Consider the following 20,055-nt stretch of genomic DNA (forward strand, 5'->3'; position numbering starts at 1 on the left):
TTGTTTGGTTGTAATCCCCTGGTGGCAGTGATTGATTGTATTGACGTGGAGCATAATTCATATTCTGCCTCATGTCCTATCTCTCATTTTGTGAGTTTTGTCCCCTATGCTGAGTCCCATTTTCAGTAAGTTGATCCACATACCGGGGTCTGTCCTGGTTACCATATATCATGGTGTTGGGTCAAATCTGCTCTGTGTCTCCACTGTCTGGTAGGGACCATTACTTCTTTGATCTTGGTTTTGTCTCTGATTATTGTTCATGCCTGACATGTCGGATCGGTATCCTACCCAGGGCCAGTCTCCTAAGTACCTAGGGCTAATGTAACTCTCCCTATTACTTGGATCATGTGACTGAAACATTGGTGCAGATGACAGCAACCTATGTGGAGAACCCCTCTGTTCGGGTGTCACATTATTTTTACCTGGACTTTGAGCAGACTCAAGTGACATTTTAGCTGACCTGATCTCCATTACTGTTGCCGAGGATTCTTTAGATTTTGATCTTGAGTCTTTCATTTTATCACTCTCTACACCCTGGCAGTAGAGCACTTCATATAGTTTTGTACTTTGGTGCACAATCCATTCATGTGACTTCTCACGATCAAATTCGCGGACTAACTGTGATACAATGTCTTTCTGCAAACCATAAAAATAGGCAGTTTTAAACTCATTGGGCCTCATTACACGATATGCGGTAACCATGTTGCTATTAGCGCCATGGTTGCCGCCGGTATTTTACCGTGTCCGCCTTGATGGATGGTGGAATTACCGCCCTACTCCAAGGTGAGCGGGGGCAGTAATTCCCCATTCCCATTTTTGCCCCATAGGGCTCAATGGGAATGGGGAAGGAGCTAATTATGGTACCTCAAATTGCGGTACCGTAATTAGCACCAAGGTCCCTTTGCGGGCCCGTTCCTTAACTGCTGCTAAAACCAGCCGTTGAGGTCGGGTCCGGCAAAGAGACCTCGTAGTAAGGCGGTAAGGGTTTACTGGTACCGGTGCCCTTACCGGTACTGGTAAACCCTTACCATATTCCGTGTAATGAGGCCCATTGAAATTGGGATCAAAAGATACATCAAAACGAGAAAAAGCCCTTTTTAAGTCATGCAGAATTGGTGAGGAGACATATTTGGCCCAGCTGTAATCATGTATGCAACTTTTTTTGCCTCTGTAATGACTGGAATGGAGAAAAATGATGTCTAATCTCGTTTTTAAATTCTGCCCATGTCATGTTCTGCTGTTCATTTAATCCCCTGATGATGCTCGCTGTGGGGGCATCCAGAGTTAGGTGAAAGTATTGTCTATATTGTCCCTTAGGTATGTGGAGGGCTTTAAATATATTGTGCACCACATCTAAGTGGTCCTCTATACAGCACTCCCCTCCTTTCTTGAATGGTTTGATCAGGGCCTTGATTGATTACATTATTTTGATAGGACTACTTGGCGCTATGTTTGGGATTGCACTACTTTGTGGTTCAATCCTTGTCTCAGGTGTATGGGATTGGTGGCAACCCCCAATACGTGTGACAAACCCCCCAAAGGCACTGCAACCGAGCTCAGATACCGGCACAGCCACTGGGGCACTATCTCCCCGTGTAGAAATGGAATTCACCTCAATCCCATTGAATGTGGTGCCCTGTCGCCTGTCTTGGGACCTGAAAGTGCATATCTGCTGTTCCAAATCCTTGCACTTTTTAAGGAGTCGATCTGCCTCCTTACGTAAATAATTGTTTTCATCACACATCTTATTAATCACATTTTGCATATCGCTCATTTGCATTTGACATTCATTAAACTCCAGGGGCCTCATTACGACCCTGGCACTAAGGGGTTAACAGCGCCATAAAAGGCTGCGGCGCCGTTAACCCCTTAGCGCCTAATTACGAGGTCCCTTTGCGGCTCCCGACCTTAACGGCTGGTCTGGACCAGCCGTTAAAGTAGGGACCCGCAAGGGACCTTGAAGGTAATTACGGTACCGCAATTTGCGGTACCGTAATTACCGCCTTCCCCATTCCCATTGAGCCCTATGGGGCAAAAATGGGAATGAAGAAGGGCCAATGGTGCATGGGGAATTACCGCCCCGCCAACCATGGAGTGGGGTGGTGATTCCCCATTGCACCATGGCGGACTCGTTACAATACCGGCAGCAACCATGGTGCTAATAGCACCATTGTTTACCGCCGGTGTTGTAATGTGGGCCCATGTCTCGCTTGTCTCTTTCTTGAAACATTTTAGCTATCTCTTGTTCGACATTCTGAAGCTCACCTTCTTTCTCTAAATTTTCTTTTTGTAAAATTTGTATTTCCAAAATAGCCCCGTCTTTATCTTGTCTAATGTGACCTACCAATCCTTTCAGGTGTTTTAATTCTTGCTCACTGTCCTCAAATTGTTTTTTTTCCTTTGAGACAATTGAGTTTCAAATTCTTTACACTTTGACTGCATGTCCTTTTGACATACCTCCAGTTCTGCTCTTAACTTTTTCTCCTGTTCACTAGCTCCATCTAATTCAACTTTTAGTCTGCTAATTAGTTTGGCATCATTTTCTTGCATTCGCAGAGACCTAATTAAAATGAACCACGTTTTGGCACATAGCCGTATCAGACAATATTTCTCTGCAGATTTATCAGCGGCATTTAATAATCTCACAAGACAGACCTGAATTATGCTACCTTCTTCAAAAATATCGTCCAATGGTTCTTTCTGAACTTCCCCATAGATACGGTCATGCCACTCTATGGCATTATTTGACGACCATGTTCCATGTGCATATAATTTTGCCTCCAGATATTGCACCAACTCTGGGAATGTGGCATCCATTTGAGACATCCTGATATTCACTTTCAGTGTCACACTGCTCTCACAAAATGAGTTCCCTTTAATGCACGTATGGTAGTGTTAGACACACCTGCCACGCCCAGTCGATGCTGTACAGTCTATTTTAGCAGCCAACGCACCATTTCTGTAAGAGATTTTGTCTTATTGGGGTAAATTTGGGATTTGGCGGTATTTTCCTTACCACAAATCTTGGTGGTAAATTGGCAGTAAATTGGCCTTACACTTAGAGTGGGTTTGAAATCACTCTATTTTGGTGACTATATATTGTTAGCTTGTATTGGTGGTAATTTTAGTGGTGTCTTAATTCATGGTATTTTCAGAATTACCTCATTTTTGTGGTATAGTGGTGAGCATGTTTTTTTATACTACAACCCCATCATAAACAAACCTTTCCTTTCTATTAGAATGTATTCTAGTCACCTGTAGAGAGCCCCCAGACTTATGACACTTCAGAGAATCCATTGAGTGTATTGAAGACGCCACCTATGGTTTTTGGCTGGTATTACTGGTTTATGTGCATCAATTAATCTATGTGCCTAATCTAGCACGCCTTCCCCTCCGCATGCAAGGAAGGAATCACTCATTACACTTACACACACCTTCCTACCTTGTAGATATTTATTTACTTGCTCTTGTTTGCTATTTTAACTACAGTGGTAAATTGGTAAATGCACTACTGCACTGAAATAAACATTACCTCTGTGCTTCATATATATAAATGATTCACAGATGCATGAATGGCACCAAATTCTCATTTTTTTTTATCTGCACTTTGTATTACATGACAGTTACAAACCGCAAAACATCTTACCACATGACATTTACAGCATCACCTGCAAGATATAAAAGAACAACAGAAACAAGCAAATATTTTTGCAAACACAAATTTATGTTCTTACACCTTGAACATAGAGAGAGAAAAATAAAGATACAATTTTTTCTAACCTCCCTGCACTGCCAATAAATTCTAGCAACACACGTACATCATTCTGTTTTTTCCTCACTTGGCACTAATCCTACCAAGGCCAGTGAAATCTGAAGTCCCTGCAGGACCTTGCTGTCTTCGCAGACTCAGAATCAGTGCCAAACCCCCTCGTATGTGCGGGAGCTGCCAGCTGATTATTTTCGTAGCCAGCGCTCAACCCACTTGGAGTTCAACAGATATGGCACCGTCTGTCTCCTGGTCCCAGCACAAACTGAACTCTCCCTTCTCTTCATTCCTCAAGAATTTTGTAATTTAGCCCTCTGTTGACGTGGCTTATCCACCTACAATCCCTACCAATCAGAACAACAAGAATCTGCCCTGTGCCAGCCAAAGCAACTGTTTCTTCTCATTTCCTGCTTTAACATATTTCCACAAGATGAAGAAAACGCTAGTGTGCACTTCCTCATGGAAAAATGAATTTCAAACAGCTCACCCAAAACATGGACTGTATTTCATTGTGCACAGAAGACTGCATTATAATGTTAGAGAAGTTGAAATTAGTACTTTAGTAAGGTTAGTACAAGGTTAATCAGTTATGTATTTTAATGCAGTTTTTACACATGAAACATCCAATATAAAATTGTGCACCTCCTTATTTTAACCTGGCAGCTCACCATGCTAAAATGTATTTTTTTTTTTACTAAGTATTCTGAAAGCTTGCCTGCTGGCTGTTACTGGCTGTTACAGACGTAATGCCTGCAGTTTGAAAAACTGGGCCTGGGTGTATTTCTCTGCTGCACACTGTATGCTGGCAATAGAATCTAACATATGTCCTTACACTGGGCCTGGCTGTATTTCTCTGCTGTATATTATATGTTGGCAATAAAATCCCATCATATTTCCTTACAGTTCCCACCCCTTTGCTGTTACCGTTGTTACTATGCCTCTTCTGTTCCACGAGGCACTCTCCCATTCTCTAGGTCCCCGTTCCACTGCGATTACTGCTGTTACTGTGTCTCTCCTGTTCCACTAGGCTCTCTCCCACTCTCTATGTCTCCATTTGAAGATGGCCACCACCTTCTTCGCAATCTGAGATGGCCCGGACTCCCTTCTCACTCGGCTCTCTCCTCATGACTGGCTCATTCTAACTTCATTAGACCTATCGGGGACCTGCAGGCTTTAGCTGGCCCCCTGCTCAAAGGCCCACATCTAAGGCCCTGTCTGTTCCTGTCAGTGCCTTGCCTTGCTCTGGGCCAACTTCCCAGAATCTTTCAGTTAAAAATTTCTGCAATGTTCTATTTACACTCAACGACACTCTCAACTGTGTCATCGCTAAGCGTTTCTTCATGTGAGTACTGCAAATCAGTTTCTGCCTCGACGCCACAGAACTCATTTCATCTGCCTCTCAAGTCATCAACCTTGCAGATGCCCCTTGCTCTGTTGTGACTCTCCATTCTGACCCACTCTCTTTGACTCATTCCCACTGATTCTAACTACTGCATTGCTGTGCCCCACTTCCTGTGCCATTCCTCAATTACTGTCTGTGTTTGCTTGAAAATCGTTCTTAGCTGTGCCGCTTTCCCCCGTTGAAAGTAGCTGTTTGCTTGAAAATTGTTCTTAGCTGTGCCTCCTTCCCCCATTGAAAGTAGCTGTTTGCCTGAAAATTGTTTTTAGCTGTACCTGTTGCTGTGCTGAAATTACCAGTTTGCCTGAAATTCATTTTTCACTGTGCCGCCTTCTGGAATTAGAAGTAGTTTGTGGGAAAAATCGCTTTTAGCTGTGCTTCGTTTCTGCATCTGAAAGTAGCTATTTGCTTAAAAATCATTTTTAGCTGTACCTGTTGCTGCGCTGAAAGTACCTGTTTGCCTGAAAATCATCTTTAGCTGTGCCTCTTTCCTGCATTGGAAGCAGCTGCTTGTGTGAAAATCATTTTTGCTGGGTACACCACTGTTACTTACTACCTTTTTACATACAACATTTGCTGCTGAGTTCATCCTGCATTAACGTCCTGCATGTCCTACCTTTGCACTGCCCTTCCCCCTCCCATGTGCCTCAGTACATCAGACTGGTAAGTGTCCTCCTCACTATTGCAGATAGCTTTGTCACTATCCACCTCTCATATCTTCTCTAACTGCTTCTCTATTTCCTATCCCTCGCCTATCACTAAATCCCGTCCGTAAGAAATTTAAGAAGGACATACTGAGCTCCAACCCAGGCCTTCCTATTGGCGACACCTATCTCATGGCTTCCGCCAGAGAGACTCTCACAGGCATCCTCTTTTTTGTTACCTACCCAGACCTATGGACCCCGTACATGGTCGCCTTTCTCTCTCCTAACGCCACTTCTCTCATTTTTTATTTTTATTTAATTATACTGTTATAGCCATATACATAGAAAAACACACATAAACCAATTAGTGACTTTTAACACTTACAACGTTCAAATATGATAACATTCATACGGAAATAGTGAATAGAGTAATACAAAACAAACAGACAAAACCCCAGTGCATTCTTAACTAACCAAAAAAAGAAAAAAAGACGGATAAAAACAAGAACATCTCTTCTGGGGTAACAATGAATAACAGAGTAAAAGGAATAACAGAAAAAGAGCAACAAGATAAAATAGATATAGCACACAAAAGAACATATCCAATAGTAGCCAAATCTACAATTCACAATTAATTCAGTTAGAAGCACCATTATATTTTCTAATTTTGAGTCTCTTCCCCCTAAATCTAACTCTTTTAACACGGCAACTACTTCAAAAGTTAGAAAGGTTTCATTGCCTGATGATAATCTGTCCTAGAAAATATCTGAATTCAACCACCTCACATCATGGACAAATTTATGAAGACTTGCCACTCTTAGATCCCACGTACCTGGACATTTTGAAAGTAGTTGATAAAGTGACTGATTTACCATGTCATCACACTTATTACAGATAGCAGTAGGATACTCCTCTCTGTTTCTAATTGAGAGGAATTCCCGCGTAGGAAGTAGGTCAATCTAAATCTCAGAGAAACTGATCTGATCACTGAGTCAGATGATTTATTTAGATATTGGGGCAAAAATGATCTCAGTTTATCGGTTTTAGTATGCGATGCTGATAACTTTGCCAGCCTCGTTTTGTCAATTGTTCTAATCCAATCTGCACGTTGTACAGATTTTCAGGGTAATTCATGGAATTAATGTGCGCTGAAAATGGGGGCACAAGCGTGAAAATCGCAGCGCACGCGTGCAAAAGCCACGCATGCAGCCGTTTGTCGATTCATGGAAGGCGCTGCACGTGGCTTACCTGAGATGTGCGCTGAATCCGCATGTGGCGCACACGTCATTCTGACATCCCGAAGGATGTGCGTGAGAAGGCCAGTGAAGGTGCACACAGGGCGGTGCAGACACCTAAAAAGGGGGCTGAACAGGCGGAATGGGGAACAACGCGTGAAAATGTGGGCGTTACAGGGGAAGTACTGCTGCTAAATCCTCGCAACGCCCACACACACACTAACAACAAGTATTCATGGAATCGAACTGGGGAAACCCGCACAACACAAAAGACGCGCTAATCTGGAAACACGTACGCCAGGTGTAAGCAGGCGTAAGCGCCCCTGTGCAACATAAAAGTGCACGCAAACAACAAACAAGCTCATACGCTACGATGAATATACCGTTCCTCGCAGCAGTGGTCGTGGGACACCGCAGGAGGAGGAGGATAGCCAGGCTCCACATTTTTTTCCCAGGACCAGCCTTTTTGGGATGCCTGATGACCAGGTCTATGGCAGGTACAGGTTTCCACCCCATATCATCCTAGAACTGGTTGCTGGGTGGGAGGATGACCTCACATCACCCACCCTGTGCTCCCAAGCACTGAGTCCCTTGCAAAGGGGGCTCAATGTACTGCATTTCTTGGCTACTGGGTCATTTCAACGGACAAGTGCCATAGTTGGGGGTGTCGCACAGGCCACCAGTCACGCTGCCTACACCAGGTGTTGGCGATCATGACTGCACGCCCCTCAGTCCGCAGGTGCATATACATGCCCAGAACACCCGCAGAAAGGCAGGCCGTGGTCCAGGACTTTTACGGGTTTGCACACTTTCCCAAAGTGCTAGGTGCCATTGATTGCACACATGTGGCTCTACGTCCTCCTAGGGCCACTGAGCACATTTATCACAACCGCAAGCACTGGCATTCCATCAACATGCAGGCTGTATGTGGTGCCAAGGGAATCATCACCTCTGTATCTGCCAACTATCCGGGGTTCAGCCATGATAGTGTTATATTCATAACGTCACCCTTAAACCGGGACCTGGAAGCTTGGAGGCATGGTGACACATGGCTCATTGGTGAGTACAAATGCCTCTACACATGCATGCATGTCAGACACAGAGAAATGGCAAATCCCAGCTAATGACAACCATTATCACCTCCCCAGGGGACAGTGCCTACCCTCTGAGCACCTACATGATGACGCCAATACAGAACCCCACCACACCACCCGAGGTAAGATACAACGCAGCCCATACAGCAACCCGGGGCATAGTGGAGCGCACATTTGGAGTGCTGAAGTCACGTTTCCGCTCCCTTCACCGTACTGGCGGCCAGCTGCTATATGCGCCCCCAGTAGTGTGAGGATTATAGTGGCAGCATGTTTCCCGCACAATGTTGCATCCGGGCGGGGCATGCCGGTGGGCATGGTGATGCCCCTACATCCTCAACCACATCCTCAACTCTACACCTGTATTCAGATGTTAGCATATAGCACACTCTAGTCATAAGTGTCTCTTTGTATCATATGCTTGCTCACATAGCACTACAAATCTTTCTGCCTTTTCAAATGTTACTGTACCCAGATGCTTGCACATTCCAGTCTTGAGTGTTTTTGGCCTTCTTCACCAAAATTGAATCTAGAGGCTAGCACACCCCAGGTTTAGTATGTCAGAATTGTCTATGCATTCTATACTATAACTGTATTCAGATATTAGCACAGCATATTCTAATCATAAGTGTTTCTGGCCTTCAGCACTAAAATTGAACTCAGATACTAGCACATAGCACACTCTACGTACAGCACGGAAGTGTACCCTGCCGGCCATACTGAAATAATACCTAGTTGTTAATACATAGTATGAGTCCGGCATTGTCTGAAAATGCCTCCTGCCTGCTTTACTAAATTAGCGCAGACCCTACTATTCACCCTTGCTATCCTCCCCATTATGGCCTCTACTATTAAAACAAGTCCTCCTAAGGATAGAAACTTGAGACTTAGGTCTAGACTGCCCTGCATTTATGAACCTAAAAGAAACCAACCCAACAATGCTAATAGACGTACTACCACCCAGCCAAAGAACTCTCTTCCCACACCAACGCAGACTACCAATACTTATGCTCAAACCCCCACCAAGAATCATATAATCCAAAATACCCTCTCACCTAAAACATCTCTAATAGCCAAACCTAACAGTTCTTTAATGTTAACAGGGTCCCTCATCAATGCCAGGTCAGTGGTAGCCCATGCTACTGAAATTGCAGAATCCTAAACAATGATAACTTGGACCTATTGGCCATAACTGAGACCTGGCTTCATGAGGCTGAAGGGCCGACTCTCATGTTAGCGGTGCATGACAGCTACCAGATCCTTAGAGCAGACCGACCGAATACCAGAGGCGGTGGCCTAGCCATCATCTTCAAAATGACCCTTCCCATTAGACTGGCCACTGCAGCACACTACTCATCCTGTGAAATACTCACTGCCAATCTGCCACTCTCCAATAACCGTACTCTAACAATCCACTCGATATATAGACCTCCTGGGCCACTAGGCACCTTTGAGGACGACTTAACCAGTCTTATCAGCAACACCACACAAAAGACTACTCTCAAACATTACTGATGGGAGACTTTAATCTTGGATTTAATGATACAGACAACAAACATGCTGAATCAATTGCAGCTTTGCTAAATGACCATGGTCTTACTCAAAAAGTAATCTCCCCAACTCACATTAAAGGAAGAACCATTGACTGGATATCTGAACTAAACTGCAATATTAACATCACCAATATTGTCCCACAACCATGGACAGATCACAACTTAATAACCTTCTCCACCACATTAGATCTTCTCAGCCCTAAAACGAACAACATGGTACCCTCTCTCCCGACCAGAAGCAAGAAGGATATTACGGCTGTAAAACGTACCCCTCTCCTCCTTCCGGCTATCTCTAGACTCGAAAGTAACAACCCTGACACTCTAGTAAATACCTTCAATAATCCTATGACCAAGGCACTGGACATGATCGCCCCTATCAAACTGCGTAAAGCTAGGCAGGAAGCACACTTGAGTGCCTGGTTTACTCCCCAACTAAAATCTTTAAGATTACAAAAAAGAAAACTCCATTCCATTTGGCGCCACTCCATTTCGGAAAAATAACAAAATCAAGCTAACTGAATTTGCCAAAATTTACAAAAAAGAAATAACCAAAACTAAAATGAACCCTTTCAATGACAGGATTGCGAAAGCCAACTCTAACACTAAAGAACAATTCTCCATCCTCCGCGAACTGGAATCACCAATCCAACCGGTAGACAATGCCCCCAAGGACACAGTATGGTGTACCAACATACAAAATGCTCTTTCAAACAAAATCTCCTCTCTCCAATGCAAAATTGCAAACAAAAAGGCCACGCTGCCACCATCTGATCAACAAATAACTCAACCCTTGGAGACCAGGATAACTACACCCTTTAGATTTAAGACTATCTCCATAATTGACACAAAATAATACTATCCCTTAAACCTTCAAACTGTAAGGTCGACACTTGCGCAGCACAAATAATAAAGGATGCAGCTAGGGACCTAGCCTCCTTTATCTCCAAGCTTATAAACTCCTCCTTTAATTCAAATATGGTACCTACCAATCTCAAAGACTCCTGGGTTCTCCCCTTACTCAAAAAACAAACCTTGGACCCTACTATCCCTACCAACTACAGGCTGATCACCACCGTGCCATTTCTACTTAAAATCCTAGATAGAGCTACCTATATACAAATCCAGGACTACCTGGAAGCTAACTACCTACTTGGCTCGCGGCAATCTGGCTTCCGCCCCCTCCATGGCACAGAAACAGCTCTGCTAGACCTTAAGACACAAATTGAAGAACTAAAGGATGATGGAAAAACAGCGCTGCTACTCCTACTGGACTTGTCGGCAGCTTTCGACTTGGTGGATCATGCAGTCTTATGCAACCACCTTAGATCTGCCGTCAACTTCACCGGAGATGCTATAGCTTGGGTCCAATACTTCTTAGCTAACCGTACTAAGAGAGTCTTCTCCACCTCAGCCTCCACTGTCCCCATTAAAATAAACTTCGGGGTTCCACAGGGATCCTGTGTCTCCCCTACCATGTACAACATTTTCACCAAGCCTCTGTTTGACAGGTTGGACAGACTGGGTGTCACAAACACTAACTATGCAGACTACACCCAGATCCTCATACCCCTTTCGGGCAACTTCGAGGCAGACTCAGCCTCGGTAAACAAGATCTACACCCTCATTCAGGCATGGATGGCATCCCATGGCCTCTGCCTGAATGACGATAAAACAGAGATACTAATCCTAGGTTCTCAAGCCAACATTCAAAAACTTAGCCCAAACTACGCACCTTTCAACATTGATAACAACTCTATCAAGGTGATGTCTGTGGTTAAAACTCTACGATTCTACTTGGACTCCTCTCTCACACTTAAAAAGCAAGTTAACTCCCTTGCCTCCTCTACAACTTACACTTGCAAACTAATCCGAGCATCCAGACCGTATCTCTCTAGTGCTAGCTGCATCACACTAGCCAATGCTCTTATCATGTTGAGATTAGACTATTGCAATGCCGTGTACTCAGGAGCTAACAAATATATCATAGATACATTTCAAAGACTGCAGAATAATGTGCTAAGAGCAGCACTGGACATCCCCTACAGGGAGCACATTAGTAAATTCAGGAAAGAGGTTAACTGGCTGAAAATAACGGATAGAATCCTCCTCAAAACATCTTCCCTCACCTCCAAATGCCTGAACAACCTAGAACCTCCTTATTTAGTGGAAAAAATCAAAAGAAGAATAGCTACCCGCCCTACGAGATCTGCTAACACATTCATGTTGGAGATCCCTAGGTTCAAACGATCAACAGCGGGAGCAACCAGCTTCCCTGTTAAAGCTGCGCAATGCTGGAATAAGCTACCACTTGACCTAAGATGAGAATAACCGTACCCCAAATTTAGACATATGGTACTCAAATGGTTGCATACTAACAACACCTAACCTGACTTATACCTCTCCTACAACTCCTGGCCCTTACCTGACCTTTGCTTCCACTGAATGACACGGTACTTCAGACAATTGTGCACGTATGGTTATCTACTATGTTATATATGCATGCACTACAGATGTATGATGTTGTATATGTGAATGGTTGTATTGGTGCACATATACATGTCGATGTTCTCTTGGCTCACCAAGGCTATGCTCTGTACTTATATGTGTTTATGCCTCCGTTGGATTTATTTGTGCTACGTATTGTAACTAAGCTATAAGACTTCTTGTGTACTGCTGCGCCCGGCTACCTAAGGGTTTGGTGCGCATTACTAAATAAATAAACAAACAAACCACTTGCACGCCCGCTGTGCATTGGAGGAGAAAGGGCACGCGGTGAAGCAGCCTGTACCCAGCTTGTGGCAACTTTTTTCACCTAAAATCCCACCCCTACGGAATGCACACAGGCCTGGCACATACCAGCTGACAATTGATGATGACAAAAGGGACAATCAATTGACACAACCATACCACCCTGAGATTGTTTCCCTGGAAGTGCTACATTGTGTGCATTCCTAGCTACTTAAACAGACCCATTGCTGTGTCAGTAAAAGGCACACATTCATGCTGCATGAAGGACTACCCCTTGTAAAACATCACACCCAAATACTGGTATGTCACCCAACTCCTCCCAAACCCCATCTCACCCGCCCAAGACACCATGGTTTGGCATGCAATGTGAAATCAACCAAATGAATGCACAAAACATGACACAACTGTCATAAAGTGCACCATCACAAATAGAAACAGGCCACAGACGATTCCCTCTCACCAATGAAAAATAAACAGCACACATGAACATATACTTACCAGCATGACAAACCATGAATACAGGACCCAACTGTGGCAACGTCTGACAGTAACCAAACACAATAGTGCAAGTGTCACAACCTGACAAAGGCAGCACATCAACCCCTTCCATCTCCAGTGTGTTGCTGGTAGGTAAATGTGGCAGGCTACTGCACACAACATGAACTGCATCTGCAATGGAGACAGGCAAGGTAAGACATGAAGAAGCAACATGCAAATATTTATAATGAGCAATATGGAATGCAATATACAAATCAACCATGCAGTGGAGAAATCATCAGTAATCCCCACTAGGGGTGTATACACAGTTTGGACTACAGACTGGACACACAACTGATGGAAGCCCAATGCCTCTGTGCAAGTTACTGTCACATGGTGCCACCCTTGCGAGCCCATGGAAAGGGGAAGCAGGAATTGCATATGTGTCTGGAATCCAAGCTTCAAACACAAACACAAGACAAGCCAGCATGGGCCCAGCTGGAACACACAGTGGATTCCTACTGGTGCCACACAAAGGAACACATTGTAACATGAATGCACAATAGACAAAAAAATAAAAAAAATAAAAGTAAAATAAAAAATAGCCATGGGTCGACCAGGGGGGGAGACCACCCAGGAGGGAGGAGGTGCAGGGTGTACCCCAACACCCACATGCGTGGGAGAACTGCCGTCGCTGTCGTCACCCTTTGGTGCTACATTAGAAGATGTGCGTAGTATCGGAGGCAGACCACGCAAAGCCCTGGCATGCTCCTCCATGGCATCAAGCATGCAGGTGTGAAAGGTTTGGTTCTGCAGGATGATGGTCTAGAGATCCCCATGCAGCACCTCACGGGTAGCACGGACCTCTACCTGCAAGGCCTCACGTGATGCCCAGATCTCCTCACGGGTTGCCTGGAGCTCAGCTGAGATTGTGTGTGTTAGCTGCTCTAGCTGCTGTTCTGACTTTGTACTCTGGGACACCTCAAGTGCAACCAGAGTAGATCTGAGGGAGCTGTTTTTGTCCCTCAGGGCATCCCTGTGGGCCCGTGCCTCTGCAGATATGGCTGTGCGCAGAGTCTCCAGTTCAGCCCATTGGTCCCTGTTGGCGGCCAACATGTCCTCCCTGTGTGAGTGACACGTGGACTCTGTTGCCTGCTGCTGGAGCTCCACTTGCCTTTGGGGGGGAGAATGGAAGTGGCCACCCTATCCACGGCCTGAGTCATCATCTCACATGATGCCCCCTGTTGTGCTGTAATTGCATAAATGGAGTTCTCCTACACAGTATTGCCCGGTGGCGCATGAATACCACATTGCCGGACATGACACCTGTTGGCCCCAAGGTTATGTGCACCTTGCTGTGCTGGCACTGCCTGAGGCTGCAGGAACAGGAGCAAATTTTCTGGAGTGTGAACTTGCATCCGTAACCGCCACAGGTGGACATTCCAACACTGAATGTGCCATTGAGGGGTCTACCCCCAGTGCAGGTGCATTGGACAGAACAGCATCCCTGCCAAAAACACTCACCTACGATGGGACATTTGTCTCAATGTCTGATTCAGCACCTGAGCTATAGAGATCATTGGAGGTGTACCCAGAGACACCCGTGGAAAGGATGGTCTGTAGGACTAATGTATTTCCGTGCACCACCACCCCTTGTCCTCCAGTGGTGCTTGGTTGGGGCTCTGAATACTCCTGCCCCTGTGCCATCTCCTCCTCCTCCACAGCATCTAGTGCCTCATCACCTGCACAGAATGAAAAGAAAAGTAATGAAGACACACATGAACAACATAGCCGACACACATAGGCATCACAATGTACACATCCAATACAGACATGTCACATGACACAAACTCAGCCTGCATGCAGTGGCAATGAAGTGGAAGGGGACCCTGAAAGCAGACACTGATGACTCCAAAATGGAAAAGCAACACATGTGCTGCATGCTGCATAGCATCTGCATCACACATTAGCCTGTGAGTGGCATGGACCATCCACAAACATGACACATGCCAGTACACAGATGGCACGTAGCATAGCCAAGCCAGAACTGACAAGGACACCCAGATGGGAGTTAATCACTACTATCCCCCATCCATGTCAAAGGCATTTCATCAAACAGAACATGCAAAAGAGTATGACAAAACACACATGTGTCACACGCTGCAACAACGCAAGTGTGTTGAAATACAGTGATGGGAGGCACATGGATACATCAATGGTGGATCACTTGGACATTGCACAAGTCAATTCTCATGTTGAACATTCAAACAAGGCTCAGAAGTGATGGAGTACAGTGCATGTGTAGCTGCACAGCAGTCAATCAGCCTGATTGATGAAATCATTTGTGTAAAAAATGAACATTTGTGGGGCTTTCTGGGGGAAAATCCCTGTCAAAGGTATGGTGATTTTGGGGCAGGACGGCACACAAATGTGCGTTTATCATGCAAATTATTTCATCAATTAGGTAGAATAAAGAGAAAAACTGTATTAACAATGTCGTGGCATGATGGCATTTTAAGGGCAAGTGCAGTCATTAAGTGCAAAGTGTTTGCAGCGGTCAGTAGGGATACAGTGAACACCAAACCCAAGGGTGGAGGATGGTTTGGAGGCACTACATGGGTCACATATAGCAGTTATCACTACACAGCCTGACCTGGCACTCAATCAGAACACATCACCCAGGCAACATACAAATGGCCTGGACACACACGCATGGGCACTCACCGGACATTGTCTCAAGATCTGGTAGGTCTTGCATGCCTTTGATCTGATCCTCTGCGATGAACCCTCCTGAGATTGCCTCATGTTCTGTGAGTTCATCCTTCTCAGATGGTGATCCACTGGCAGTCACCAGAGTAGAGGCGTAATTGGAAGCCAGCTTGTTTTTTGCTCAGCGTTTGAGTTCATTCCAACGCTTTGAGCAATCATCAGCTGTGCGCTTCACAAATCTAAGGGAACTAATCTGGTCCGCAATGCACTGCCAGTGGGCCCTATGCTGAGCAGTCATAGTCTTACACCCTGCCGTCACCAGCATGTCGCGGCCATGTGCCGACACATAGCCCACAAGTGCGTCTAGTTCCACATCATTGAAACTCCACTTCCATGATGTGCCGGAGGGACGAGTCGTGTCTGGGGTCCCAGCCTGTTCTGCAAAAGCACGCTTCTTCCTCTTGAGAGGTGGTGCGGACCCCGAGTGGCTTACGCTGCTCTGGTCTTTAGGGGCTGAAGCGCAGGTAGACTGGCCACTGAAAGCAGGCAATGGCACGATGACCAAAGGTCTCACTGCAGGCATTGGCTGCTGGGTGCTGTTGCCAGGACCAAGTGGCACAACTGCCTTGGTGTGAGGGTCCGGGACCAACACTGTCTCAGCTGGGTGACTCAGAGCAGGGATGGAGTGAGCTGCAGCTGCCCCTGCAGCCTCCTCACCCTGGCTACTTGGGGCAGCAGATGACATTGCTGCCCCAGATCCACGTGGCCTAGCGACAGCAACTTTCACCGCCATAGGTGGCTTGGACTTTGTGAAACAGAAGTCGGCCTTTGAGTCATCCCGTGCCAGTTCAGTGACCAATCTGGGCCGGGTTAGCAGGGCCTGTACTGGGATGGTGTCAGCTGCATCACCCTGACCCACTGGAGGGGGTATAGGTGTCCCGGAATGGTCCTGGACACACTGCCCTCTTGGGCCACCTTGCCCATCTTGGCCACCCTGCTCATCCTGTCCACGTCCCCTACCACGGCCACCTCTTGGAGGTCGGCCACCTTTGCCTCCCTTACTACTTGGCCGCCTCCCAACCATGGCACTGATGTTCTTGTGCGAATGGGAGGTGCAGAAAACAATTGTCCTGGGCAATTGGGGTGAAGGAGGCAGGGTACTAGATGGAAAACGTACCCCTGTGCTCTTTCAAGGCTGCCTGTGATCCCTGGGAGAAAATGACGGGTCACGCAATGCTCAGGCACCCCAAAAACAAAAAGAAACATGCACGCGACTCCTTGGTAGCCCACATGCATGGAATGAAGGACCCACGGTACGCTGTGGCACCCAGAAACACAAAAAATGCATATGCGTGGTACACGCAGGCTACAATGACCTCTGAATGGGTACACGACACACAGGGGCAACCACAGTGGAAAAATACGTGCGCGACTCACCATCTACCTGGAAAATGAACGTGAAAAAAACACGCGTGAGCGCATTGGCAACACGCCTGCCAAAAGAAGAATTGAGCTCTGCCTCAGTAAACAAGGAGTACGCACTGTAACCATTGTAAAGTGTGAACCAACAAGCAGTACAAGAATCACCCGCTCACTCTCCACAAAAAGCACGTACAAGAAAATGGCGTCCTACGCGGACCTTTAACGCCTGTCCACAGAAATGCCTATGCGTGCCACGTCACTTACGTGCTTACGCGCTAAGGGCCTTTCCTCAAATTACACGCATTCGCACACGGACGTGCTGTTTTTGCACGTGTGGATTCACTATGCACCTGTGCCGAGGGAAACGCCTGCGTGCATCACGTCACTTATGCGCTTATGCGCTAAGGCCCTTTTCTCAAATTACACGCTGAAGGGCTGTTTTTTCACATGCGGATTCACTCTGCATCAAGCTGGCCGCGCGACAACACATGGAAGACACGCCCAGAAGGCCATTTTCCTGCCCCCCAGAGGCATGAGCCGCCTCCCACAAGCCATCTGCTGCTGCCTGCCTGCCTGCTGACCACGTGCCCTGCTATTTGTTGCTTGCACATCACCCATCTGCAGGGGTCCAGTTGCTGTGACCACTCCTGCTGGAACAGAAGACTCCCGACTGCTGTTCCATCGCTCCACAGCCCAGCCCCAGGACCCAGTTGCCCAACCACACCTGCCTCAGTGGTTGCCATGTCGGGGCAAACACCATCTGAGACCACTGGCAACCTCCAGCCAGAGAGGCAGAGGGCTGTCAGCTTCTCAGCCAGAGAAGTTGGCATCCTGGTGGAGCAAGTCCTGGGGCATTATGATGCCCTCTTCAGACGTCTGTGCACCGACAAGGATAGACGGAAGAGGACCTGGTTGGACATTGTGGTTGCCATCAAGGTGGAAGGGGTGGCAACTCGCAACTTAAAACATGTCCAGAAGCGCTGGGAGGACTTCAGATAGAGGACCCAGGGTCCAACTTTCCATTGACCAGATGAGGGTCCTGGAACGCATCAACCCAGTGCTTCACCACCAGGTCCTGGAGAGTCAGACCCGACTGGAGTCGAGCGGTGAGTGTCTGGGCTATCCCATTCCACACAGTGCATGTTGAGGTGTGGCAGGAGTGTGCAGCTTGGACATATGTCTGAGATGGCCCATGTATGGATGTGTGTGTGTGCAGGGACATGCCCGTGCTGCATGTGAGTGCATTCATGTTTGATGCACATCAATGATGTATGTGTTCCAATACATGATGCCCAACTGCATGTGGAGATGCACACATGTTTGCATTTCTGTTTATGTGCTATGCCATGGTTGGGGTGTGACGCATGCTGTTCCACCTCCATGTACATGCATGGCATACATGTGCGTGTGTGTGTGTGTGTGTTTGACATGTGTGCAACTGTGATAAGCCATGGATGCATGTGACCTGGACATGTGGGTGCCTGATTGGCAGATGTGACTTAGTTGCCAATGATTGCACTGTGACAGGCGTTGGAGATGTACAGATGCATGTCTGTCTGGTGGCGTGTGTGTATGTGATTGGCACTCCCCATGTTGCTTGTGATGTTATGCCAACCTTTGGTTGTTCATGCAGTAATGTGTGTATGGATGCTGATGCCTGTTGCATGATACCAGTTTATTTGTGCATGCGTGTGGGTTCAAATGATATGAGTGTTCGGGAGTGTGATGCCATCTGTGAAGTTTGACACTGCCACTCATGTGCAACTGTCATGTGTGTATCAGACCATTGTACAGTGCCCTGATGCCTGTGTTCTATCTCTCCCTGTCTGCAGCGTTGATTGATGAAGAGGCCAGAGATGGTGCTGTGGAGCACAGCGGCAGGGATGCCACCACCATCCGGAGACGCAAGGCCCAGCTCCCCTCCCAGGTACTGATATCTTCCGGAGTGAAGAGTCTGGTGCTGCGTCCATGGCCGCAGCTGCCGACAGAAGTTACAAGAGGCGGAGGTTGGAGGTGGACTCCTCGGCAGCAGAAGGGGCAGCTGAGCCCCCACAGGGGCCTACGGAGGAAGATGGCATGGAGTCATTCGGGTTGGTGGGGGGTTTGGTTGAGGAGGAGGCCATGGAAGCCCCACACACGGGGCCTGGAAGGTGGGGATTCTACTGGTGCTAGTGGTGCAGTCCAGGGGCAGGGACAGGAGGAAGCACAGGCCACCGCGGAGGTGCCTGTGTGTAATCCTGTCCCCGATCCTGTGACTGCATCATCTGGCACCAGCAGGGATGCCTCCGTCCAGACCCATTTTCCGGGAGGGGATGCACAATCAACAACTGGCCTTCCTCTCCCTGCGGACGTAACAATACGTGACTGGATTGAGCCTATCCTAGCTGGTGTGGCATTGCGCCAACGTGGTATTCGGGATGATGTGCAGGATTCTCGTCAAGACAATGCACGTCATTTCGAATACCCGTTTGGCCGCGTCGCACTACTAGGACAGGTCGTCGGCACTGGGTTCCTCCGTGTGCTGGATCTTCTTGCAAACCCCTCCTCAACTTAACCCCCTATGACCCAGTCATCCTCCGTGCCATCTTCCTACCCAAGTGTCACCTGGGCCCCCTGTGGAGCTGCCCCTGAGCCAGCGGCCAGGCTGGTAGAGGACACATCCCTGCCACAGTCGGAGTCAGAGGTCCAGCAGTGGTGGCCACCCCACCAACTGGACACCAGCAAATGGATGATGTACAGGCATCAACAAGCAGGACATGTGCATGCCGGCACCAGAGGTTTCCATCAGGCTGGATGTCATTGTGGTGCCAGAGGCAGTTGCATTTGAGGCAACAGCAGGCTCAGCATGGGAGCCATCATGGCTCAGGGCCATCAACATCCCGGGGGCAGGCATCGGCCGGCGGGCAGGAGGACCCAGGATTGGGAGTGTCTACCGGGTGGCAGCGGTTGGGCCAGCAAATAGATGCGAAGCGGCGGCACGCAGAGAGTGCATGGCTCACAATGGTCAGGGC

This window comes from Ambystoma mexicanum, chromosome 11 (genome assembly GCF_040938575.1).
Source record: "Ambystoma mexicanum isolate Mex_15411 chromosome 11, UKY_AmexF1_1, whole genome shotgun sequence".
Taxonomy (NCBI): domain Eukaryota; kingdom Metazoa; phylum Chordata; class Amphibia; order Caudata; family Ambystomatidae; genus Ambystoma; species Ambystoma mexicanum.